This window comes from Sapajus apella, unplaced genomic scaffold (assembly GCF_009761245.1).
Source record: "Sapajus apella isolate SASKATOON/1434 unplaced genomic scaffold, GSC_monkey_1.0 scaffold4, whole genome shotgun sequence".
NCBI lineage: Eukaryota > Metazoa > Chordata > Mammalia > Primates > Cebidae > Sapajus > Sapajus apella.
Genome location: NW_022436944.1, coordinates 39127337 through 39138439, shown reverse-complemented (window position 1 = coordinate 39138439; position 11103 = coordinate 39127337). Strand labels below are relative to the sequence as shown.

The window sequence follows — 11103 nt, the reverse complement described above, 5'->3', positions numbered from 1 at the left end:
CCATGTTTTATTCTGGAGGGGAAACCTTGAAAATTTCAGCCTCTCATAACAACAATGTGGTAGAGAATGTTTAACTTTTATCAGCCCATATCTAAAGATACAAGTAGAAAAATCACAGGGGTTCTATGTAAACTGTTATTTCTGATTTAATGAAAGACAATGGCTTTAACCAATTAATACATATTTTCAAACTTTAAAGCAATGTGGAAAAGTTCTTAAAAGACTTCTGACAAAAGTAGCTAAAATGATGTATGTTTACAAAGGCAAAAGCCAGAATGAGAGGTGAAAATTAAAACTAATAGGCAGAGTCTCAAAAGTCTAAGTATTGTGTTCAGTTTGAATCTTAAAGAAGGGTTTGAGTGGTTCATATTCTATCTAAAATGGTTTGCTCATAAATAATGAATGATAGAAAGGCAGCTTCCATAACTAGTCCCTTTCCACCCAAAAAGAAATTTATGATTCCTTCAATATTTTAAATCATTTCAGACTGTGTAAAAAGAATCCCTTTAGGTATTACTCTTGACCAAAGTTCTACTCAGGCAACTTACTAGAATTATATTCCATATAAGGCAGGGTTACTCAATCTCAGCATAATGTGGACCAGATAACTGATTGTAATAGGGAGCTGTTCTATAAATTGCAGGGTGTGTAGCGCCATTTCTGGTTTCTAGCCACTAGACACCAGTAGTGACTCCCAAGGCTGGCTGAGAATCAAAAATGCCTCCAGTCATTGCCAAATGTCCCTGAAGGGAGATAGGGACAAAATTGCACTCAACTGAGAACCACTGATACTTATAAGAAATGATTAGTAGTGTCTGTGTATTTTAGGAAGGAAGAGGGGAGGCAGAGGGTGGAGTTTCTTACTAAAGAAACCTAACTGATAATTTCTCCTTTAAGATGAAATTGTGCCTTGAAAGACATGGCCACAGCATTTGGCATCTCCTCTCATCAGATGTGAAACGTATTTCCCCCGTCCTGAAATTTGGCCTTGCCTTGTGAAGAACTTTGACAAAAAGAATATGCAGAAGTGACATTGTATGATACCTGAAGCTAGGCCTTGAAAGGTCTCCAGGCTTCCAGTTTGTTGTATTGGAGCGCTGCCCTGAGAACAATACAAAAGGAAGCCAGTCTAGCCTCCTAGAAGATGATAAACACACAAAAGCAAAACAAGATGGTCCAGTGAACAGCAAGCACCAACTGCCAGACATTTTGGACTTTGCAGGTAAGTCTATGAAACCGGCAGAGGAAGCACCCAGCCAACCCATAGAATCGGGAGAATTAAGGAATTGTTGCTGTTTTAAGCCTCTAAGTTTTAGGGTGGTTTGTTATACAGCAAGGACTAACAAACAAATGATTCCTCAGCTTGGAGTATGCTGCTATCAAAAGATTCCTATATGTCCTGTGAAATGTGGTGGATCAGATCCAGAGAGGTGAATGACTTATGGCTCAAGTCATGAAGACGTAGATCCTAGTGTTTTCAGAGATTGCATACAACTTCTCAATAACATATTTCTCAATAAGGAAAAATACATTATCAGCAATGTAGGAAGTATATAAAAGAAAGAGGGGGAGGCTATAGTTTTCTACCTGTTTTAAAGCAGATTAAAACAAAATTTTGGCTATAACTGAAAAAAAAAAACATAATGCTCTAGAAGAAAATAGAAGTATATGCATTAAATTAATAAAGATTATAAAGGTTTCCTATTGATAATTTATCAAATTGGCTATGCTGGAAGAATTTTCCCAAAGTTTACTTTCACTTATGGCTCCAGATTATAGTTGATCAAAATAGAAATTCACATGAGGTTTTTAAAAGTTGGAGGTAGGCCAGGCATGGTGGCTCACACCTATAATCCCAGCACTTTGGGAGGCAGAGAAGGGTGGATCGCCTGAGGTCAGGAGTTCAAGACCAGCCTGGCCAACATGGTAAAAACCCGTCTCTACTTTAAAAAAAAAAAAAATTAGCCAGGCTTGGTGGCATATGCCTATAATCTCAGCTACCCAGGAGGCTGGGGCAGGAAAGTCACTCGAACCCTCAAGGCAGAGGTTGCAGTGAGTCGAGATCATGCAATTGCACTCCAGCCTGGGTGACAAAAGGGAAACTCCATCTCAAAAAAAAAGAAAAAAAATGAAGGTGAAGCTGTAGTCACTGTACTCTGAAGTTTGTCATGGCTAGAAGCAGTGAAAGACAGATGCAGAGATGCCTATAGATTCCAGCTTGTCTTTACTCACTTCACCTCTGTTCCATGTCCAGTTCTTCTTCCCATCTGTGGCAATGCTGACCAACTGCCACCCCAGACACACCACCAGACACAGAGGCAACAGCTTTCCATGTACTTCCCTGCCATCTCCACTTCACAGTACAACTTCAGCACCTGGACATCCTTAGCTTCCCAGAATTTCCTATAAGCTACTGGCTCTCTCATACCAGTGTGTCAAAAGGACCACTGAGTGGTTTTTATCTGATTCTTCAACTCCTCCTTTTGGACATCTCTTCAACTTTGTCCTCACGTTTGTATAAGGTCTTTTTATTGTGGATTCCACCTATCATAGCAGTTTTGTTTCCCAGTTGAATGCTGACAGATACAGTAACACAACTATTCAGAAATGAGATGTTAAGAATGAGATTTTGCTCTGGCATTCTATGTGATCACAGTTTTATTTTGAGGATCCCATATTAGTTTGCTTTTATAGCATTGGTGGTGCTGGAAAATGTCCTTACATTATCAAGTACACACAACTCACTCATTTGTCACCTGGCATGGAGAAACAGAGGGTAAGAAAAAAAACATTAAAATCATTCCTGCCCCTCACTCGCTCCAGTTACGAATCCAAGAGGACTCAGAGTATTTTTACAAAATAGCATGGGGGGGATTATGATACCATCTAAAAAGATAAATATCTCCTATGCAAAAATTATATTGATAAATGGTAATTGTGGATATTTTTTAAGACCAGAAATAGAGAAAACTAACACTAGACATTTTGATGAGAGAAAAAAATGTTTATGGCATTTGAAGGAAAATGTATGTCAGAAATAATTTAAGTAGGTTTCAATGCCCATCGTAAATACCAAAATACCAAAAGAAGAGTTTGTAGGCAAATGTAACCTTGAGAGGTATAAATTAGTAAAAAAGAAAAAATTTTCTATAAGACAAATTCAAATGTGTCAGGATGAAATAAATGCTAGGCAGTCCATGCTTCATAAAATTGAGCTTTGGACTTCTGAAAGTATGAGATGCACAAAAAATTATGATGTTTGTGGTATACTCCGTGGTAACTACAAGGAGTCTGAAATTATAAAAAAGGCTACGAGACAACAATTCTGAAATATATATATACACACACATATATATGTATATATGTTTTTAAGTTTGATGGATCGAGTCAAACAAACATATGCTATTGGTTTTCACTTATTTTGGGCTCTAAATACTTAACCCTTGGCAAAAGCAGTGGCAAGATCTATACTAGTGGTTCTCTAACTACAGTGACAAGAAATCACTCTGGGACTTGCTAAAAATAAACCATCTGTACTTATACCCAGAGATTCTGGTTCAATAGATCTTGAACAGAACCAGGAAATTTGTACTTTCTCAAAATATGCTAGGTTATTCTGACTTAGACAGTCCAAGGTCACACCTTGGGAAACAGCTATCTGGACTGGACAGAATTGAATTCCACTTATGTATGAAAATACATAAATGTTATTTAAAAATTTTAAAATAAAACATAGTGTCCACCATGCCACTTTGCGAAAGACAAAGAACACTCAACCATACCATTTGCTTTTGTCCCCAAGGAAAATGCATTTAAGTTTATTATTTGTGTGTGTGAATGTGTGCATCAACATCCTGTGATGATGACCTTGATGTGGTTGGCAGCTGTGCCTCAGGTGTGAAAGCGTGAGGGTCTGAGTTTGCTAGCAGGCCCAGGAAGGTGGCTCCAGACAAAAGCAACATCTTTCATTGTGTATTGTTCATTCCAAAAAATGCTTAAAATCGAGCATGTGAATTTCCTGATGCAAGGAAAATCTGTATTTTCTTTCTAATAGAGTATATTTAGGAAAATTAAGGAAAACTTTGGTTCATTATAAAGTGTTTACTTTCAGCAAAAGAGGTAATGTTCAAACATTCAGTTTTCAAAAACAGCAGAGGAATGCACATTTTGTGTTTAAGGATTTCTCAATAATTCAGATGTGAAATGGGATATCAATTTTCCAAACTTGGCATCTCAATTTTGCTTATTTTTCTGAGTGAAAATGGCATATCTGAAATGTCATTGCATTTAACAACGACAAGTGTTTCAAATGTTCTCTCTTGAATCCCTGCTTTGTAGACTCTGTTTTCCCTGACTGAAATGCCTTCCCTATACCTTCTTCACCTAACAAAATACTGCTTTCCCAAGACACTCAGCTCAGACTCCATCTCCTCCAGAGGCCTTTCTCTGAAATGCCCCTCCCCCAACTGCCTCACCCCCTGAGTTAGACATTTCTTCTTTCATGGCCTCATAGTGGCTATAGCTTCCCACAATTAGTGCACTATGACACTGATTTCTGCAGCCCCTTTGCCTTTGCCAATAACTTGGGAATTCACTGAGGTCAAAAGCCTCACCCACCCTATTTGTTTCTGTGCATTTCTGGGGCTGGGCAAACAGTAGTTTTAAAAAATCTGCACAATAAGTGGATGTTAAAAATTGAACATTATTTGCCATACATTAAATCCTAATAAAGCATAACAGTGCTTGAGCGTTAATGTCATATACATACATTTTAAACAACAGGTCATTTGTTGTAAGATGTGTAACAACATCAAGAAAATCAAACATTATATCATACAACCACAGCAGCAAACACATACATTAACACATAACTAAAAAAGCAGCATCATATGTCATGTTTAACTGCTGCAAAGTTAGCATGATTAGTGGGTGTTTTCCTCATCACACTGAAAAATACACACCCGCACTCAAAAGCAGTAAAAGTTTCTGACCCTTTTTGTTTGCTCCACATGCCACAGAGCTGGGTGAATACTGATCTTGCTATTTTCTTTTATCTTATTAATAAGAATAATCCAGAACTATTCTTTGAGTTACCCTCGCCAAATTCTAACCAAAAATAAGAACACAGGAAAGTGCTTAATTTTCAAAGAAAAGGCATAAGATATTTTCTTTCATTGATTTATTCTTTAAAAATACCACTCCACCACTTAATTAGCATGGCTTACTTGAGTACAATTTTGCATTTGTTTTTACTGTCCAAAACTTATTTTTAAGTACAGATTGCTTATTTGTTTTGTATTCTTTTCTCTGCCTGCAAGTTGGGCTGTGTAATGCCAAGCAAACTGTGATTAAGAAAATTAGTTTTGCTTTTAATCAATTAAATTAAAAAGTTGGCATATGAAATTCATAGCTCCTTAAAATAATGACTAAATAAAGAAGAGGTAGTTTAATATTTAGCACAGAGAGACAATAGTCAGAAGGTAATAAAAACAGACATTTTAAAATAGACAAAAGTGACAAATCTATATAATGTCTAGGGTTTATTCCAATAACCTCCAAAATTAATATCTTATGAAAGAGTGAGTGCAGATCACTGTACTTCATTCAGTGCAATCAGATTGAACCTCCCGTCTGCCTATAAAGCTATCATTGCACAGGCATTTGTACCCTCGGCAAACAAATATCGTTCAGGTAGGAAGATGAACACATAGGGAAGGGCAAAACATGTACATATTTCAAATGGAAAACTATTTATTGAACTCAGAAAGCATAAAGACTTCAAATAGTTTTGCCCTACATTCACTCAAAGATCTCTATATCACTTTATATCATCTTAGAAATCAAAAAGCTTTATGATTTCAAATATAGTCGAGGTTGAGATGTGAGTAAAGTTGTATTTATCTTTTCAGAAGTGTAATACCTGGTTTGTTTATATATATATATAGATATATAATTTCTTTTTAAAAAGAGGAGCGCCTGCATTTTGGTTTCTGAGATAGGCATGAACAAATATATTGATATAAATTATTTCAAAAGAAGTAGATATTGATGTAAAAAGGACTTCAGTGTGTTTTAGGAAACGATGCTGGGGTAATGTGAATTTGGAATTTTGACTAACCAAATAATTCAGCAATTTAAGTAAAAGATAAATAGAACATTTCCCTATAAAAACAAATGCATTTTTTTAGAGTGCTTAAGGCAGCACTTCATAATCCTTTTCCACTGTTTCACTTCCTTCATGTCTTCACACAAATGTTTCTTGCTCAATGAGACCCACCTTAAGACCTATTTAAAATTTTAAACTAAATTATCCCACCCACATTTCTAATTCCCTTTTACCTTGGTTTCTTTTTATTTTTCTGCTTTATTTTTCGTATTACTTTTTACTAAGTATTTAACTTATATAATATGCTTATTGCTCAGTCTTTCTCCCCACACAAGAATATAAGTTCCTCAATAAAGGAATGTTTCACCTAATTTGTTCAGTGGTGTATCCCAGGTATCTAGAACAGTGACTGATGCTTGGGAGACACACAGTAAATTAGTTGACTTTCAATGAATTTTTATACTGTTTAATAAAATAAAAAATATATGGATTTTAGTGAAAGTCACTTTATCTATATATAGAAATCATAATTATGTATTATTTGACATCAATTCATGGTATACTTTTCAAGCAAATGTTTTCATATATACTCTTGTTAATATAAATATGCCTGAAACTTCTGTACATTAGACTATAAAACTATTTTGTTTGCCAGTGTGTAGACTTAAAGATATGCCTCTATGGGGAAACTGACTTTTACAGGAATATCTTTACAAAATACAGAAGTCTGAAAAATCTGAATATATGGCTTCACTTTATAGCCAAAATTTTTAACCTGAAAACTCTGCCTTACATCTGACGTAAGAAAACTTTTGAAAGAAAACAATCGAGAGATGTTTTAATAATTCATTGTTTTATACCCATTTCCTTGATGAACAAATCCATCCCCATTACTGATCTACTGCCTCTATATTACTTATTCATCCATTAAATTTCAACACCTGCTCCACATCTGTCTTGCTGGAATAATATCAGTGCTTTGTTTTACATAAGGCTATGAGTAAAACAAGTATTTGGTGTGTTTTTTTTTTTTACTTTTAATACTATACTTTTATTAAATATCGCCAATGCTCATTTTTCTAGTCAGAGAAATGTAACCTTGTTGTAAATTCTATTAGTAAGAGAGCTATCCTTGACCTAAGAATGCCTCTACTCTTCTAGTGAACATTGTCATCTTCAACCATGCAGTACATGTTTGGGAAGAATCTGCCTTGGAATTTAGGGATGACTTGCCTCATCCTCTCAATATCACATCTGGTTACTTGGGCTTACAATTTAGAATTACACGTGATTCCCAACTACCAATACTCAAGTACCCAGACAATTCTAATATAATTTCATCTGGTAGCAGCCCATGATCTACCCATTATGCATAAAATACATGATCTAAAATTTACACAACATATAACAGTACCAAAATTATAAAACTTTACTGACACTACTCCTCCTGACTACGGTGCAGATAAGGAAAAAGTAACAAGCAAAATAAGTTACAAAAAGGTGACCATTGTGGTTGTTGGTTAATGATATAGCTCTTATATGAGATGTTATGCCAGTTTGTAATAAAATGCTTTTAGGAAAGATATCGGGTCAAGTATTTTCTGCTCCTCTTCCAGTCTCTAATGCCATTACGAATGGTTAGATGACAATGATGCTTCTGGACTACAGGAATTACCTCTTAAAAGATTTCCCCTGTCCAGTCCTGTCTTCTTTCTTTTCATCTTTCACGGCATTAACAAAATCATTTTCCTAAAAACTTTTCATACTGGACAGACATAGTGGCTCACACCCTTAATCCCAGTACTTCAGGAGGCCAAGACAAGAGGATTTCTTGAGGCCAGGAGTTTGAGATCAGCCTGAGAAACATGGCAAGATCCCATATCTACAAAAATACAATGAAAAATAATAAATCAGTGAGGCGTGGTGGGATGCACTTGTAGTCTCAGTTACTTGGGAGGCTGAGTCAGAAGGACTGCTGGAGGTCTGGATTTCGACACCAGCCTGGTTAACATAGCAAGACGTCATCTCTATCTAAAACAGATAAACACAAAAATTAATCCCTTTTCAGCTACCTACTGTGTATATGATAAAATCAAACACCTTAAAAAAGTATACAGAATGAGGGGCCCCAACTTGCTGTTCAGATCACCTCTCTTGCACACCTTTTTCTGTGTACCTCAGAAGAAAATGCTTTAGTGTTTGAGATGTTCATGATATTCCACTTGATTGAGATCTCTATGCCTGTGTTGTCTATCCAGTGATTAACATGGAAACTGACATATACTAGACAACAATCTGCAGATTCCAGATTCAAGATGGTTGGTTAAAACATTTAACAATTACTCTCCCTTTCCAAATCACAGGAAAAAAACGAAGGTAAAAATATGTTCATAGAAGCACTAAGGAATCTGTGACCCAATATATGTTTGAGAAAAAGCTCTTGCAAAATTTTAATTTTTAAGAAATACCTGGGTTTTTTTTTTTTTTTTTTTTGTATGGACACAATAATGAACAGATTAGCAACCTCAAAGATCAAGCAAACCATTGTCCCAGAATGCATTAAGAAAGGTAAAGGTGTAGAAAGTATGAAGAAGCAGAAAAAATATAGATTTTAAAAGTTTCAATTTCTACTTAATAGAGACTCTATAAAGACAGAATTAATAAGGAACAAGACCTGAATAATGAAAGAATAATTAACAAATTTACCTGAGCTAGAAAAAACAGATGCAAATCTTTAATCTAAAAGGACCATCAACTGCCAAGCAGGAATGAATGTTCATAACCTGGTGAAAATGCAGAACTTCAAAAATAGAGAAAAATTCATAAAACCTTTACAGAAATATGAAAAGAGTTATTTTTGGCTTCAAAAGCATGAAATTAGAATTAGAATACAAAAGTATCATCTGCAAATCTGGATGTTAGAAGACAATGAAAAAATGTCTTCTTGGGTTCTTTCTAAGATTAAATTATTTTGAACCTAGAATTCTATGTCCAGCAAAATTATCAATCATGTATAAGAGTAAAAGGAAAACATTCATGGGCATAAAAAGACTCTGACAGTTTAAAATCCACAAGCTTTTTATATAAGAATTACTTAATTCAGTACTCAAACGAAGCAAAATATATACATTGTATATACATACACACACACATGCAATAAAGAAAAAAGTACAGGATAAAAAAGTAGAAAAAACAAAGTCATTAAACTTTTGATTCAATTTAAATTATCATTATTTATTAAGTAACAGACATTTAAGGCAATTGTATAATTCTTATTCTCTAGAAATAATTTTTTTAAATAGCAAATATATACACATAAAATAAGACAGTATTATAGTGCATATTCCTTTATACCAGTACACCGGTAAATCTAGAAATCAAGATTTCAGAATACTGGATTCTATGTTACAATGGGTCCTTATTCTTAGATGTTAAAATAAATAATGTATTTCCACTCACCTCTAACTGAAATTTAGCATGGCCTTCAATTATGAATCTAGGTAACAAACATAGAGATATTAGCAATATTTGTGACCTTCATCAGTAGAAATCACAGAAATGTTGACTGATGCTCCTCGACATATGATAGGGTTACATTCTGATAAACCCATCGTAAGTTAAAAATAAAGTCGAAAATGCATTTAATAATCCCAAGCGATTGAACATCATAGCAAGACCCCATATCTACAAAAATACAATGAAAAATAATAAATCATAGCTTAGACTGTCTTAAATGCGCTAACACTTACATTAGCTTACAGTTGATCAAAATCCTTTAATACAAGGCTTATTTTATAACTAAATGTTGAATATCTCATGAAGTTTATTAAATACTGTATTGAAAGTGAAAACCAGAATGATTTTATGGGTACTTTAAGTACAGTTTCTATTGAGTGCATATTGTTTTCACACCATTGTAAAGTCGAAAAATCTTGTTGAACTATCATAAATCGGGGACCATCAGTATGTCACTTTTCAGTTGGTGCATCTATGTGAAACTATCATTTATGACAGTCATTAGATCAGCCTATAGATTGCACATAATCTCCAAGTTTCTGTCTACAGATTCTCCTGTAAATGAGCTGACCAGCTACCAGGCAAATGTGCCTACTTATCTATGTTCTCATATTGGTGACCCAGCCTCTATTTTTCTCTCTAAAATTTTTATCTACCTATATTCATCAATACACGAAAGAGGGTGAGTTTTTTTCATTACTTATTAAAGCTTTGCAGAAGAGGACAGTTGAAATGAGAATTTTTAACTCTCCATAAGGCAGTACGGTATTTTATAATATAGATAACTGTTGAGCTAAAAGTATTAGCCTTGGAAGTTCAAACAAATCACATGATTGGGTAACTGTTGAAGTATTATTTAAAGTTACTTCTTATTATTCACAGATTGTGTGGTGATACAGGCCATACGTATTGCAAGTTGTATGGATAGCAGTTTCTTTTCTTTATTTGGCTTGCTCTTCAATTCCCTTTTCATACACTGTGTTATGAGGTAAAGGAGGCAAGCACACAGACTATATTATTCAAGCAGGTTTTGTGCATTTTTATTCCATAAAATCACTAAGTATATTGAGATAGCATTGTGAGAAAAACAATGTAAACAGAACACACACACACACACACACACACATACACACACATTTTTGTAGAAAGGCCCAGTAAGTCATGTGGCTCCACCCCCAAGTTGGATTTTTTAAAATGATTCTAAGAAGAGGTCTTTATCAACTTCATCAACTTTATCAACTGCCAAAGAGTTCCATAGGGAAGAAACAAATCCCTAATCTAGACGAAGGACAAAGCAGATGTTTTCTGAAGATAAAAATTACCAGAATGAACTTAGAAAGTAGAAGAAAATTGAGATAGACCAATAATTACAGGAGAAACTAAAGAGGATAATCTTTAGTTGACATACACACAGGCAGACACACACACACACACACACACACACACACACACACACACTAATATCACCCTTGCTACTACCC

The 11103-nt window shown here is 34.8% G+C and overlaps 1 protein-coding gene and 1 long non-coding RNA gene across 2 annotated transcripts in view; one reads left to right on the top strand and one right to left on the bottom strand.

Moving 5' to 3' along the window:
- The first annotated feature begins 4256 nt into the window (after positions 1–4256).
- LOC116537354 lies at positions 4257–5363 on the top strand. The gene is made up of 3 exons (XR_004263087.1): positions 4257–4482; positions 4657–4658; positions 5155–5363. It is a non-coding gene; the product is annotated as an uncharacterized LOC116537354 (long non-coding RNA).
- A 2611-nt stretch (positions 5364–7974) lies between these two features.
- Positions 7975–11103, bottom strand: part of LOC116537348 (homeobox protein cut-like 1) — a 40893-nt gene continuing 37764 nt past the window's right edge. Inside the window, exons 5-7 of the transcript XR_004263084.1 lie at positions 9566–9602; positions 8813–8889; positions 7975–7988 (exon numbers count right to left, since the gene is read on the bottom strand). The gene's annotated coding sequence lies outside the window, so the exon portion shown is untranslated. The remainder of the gene's footprint in view (positions 7989–8812; positions 8890–9565; positions 9603–11103) is intronic.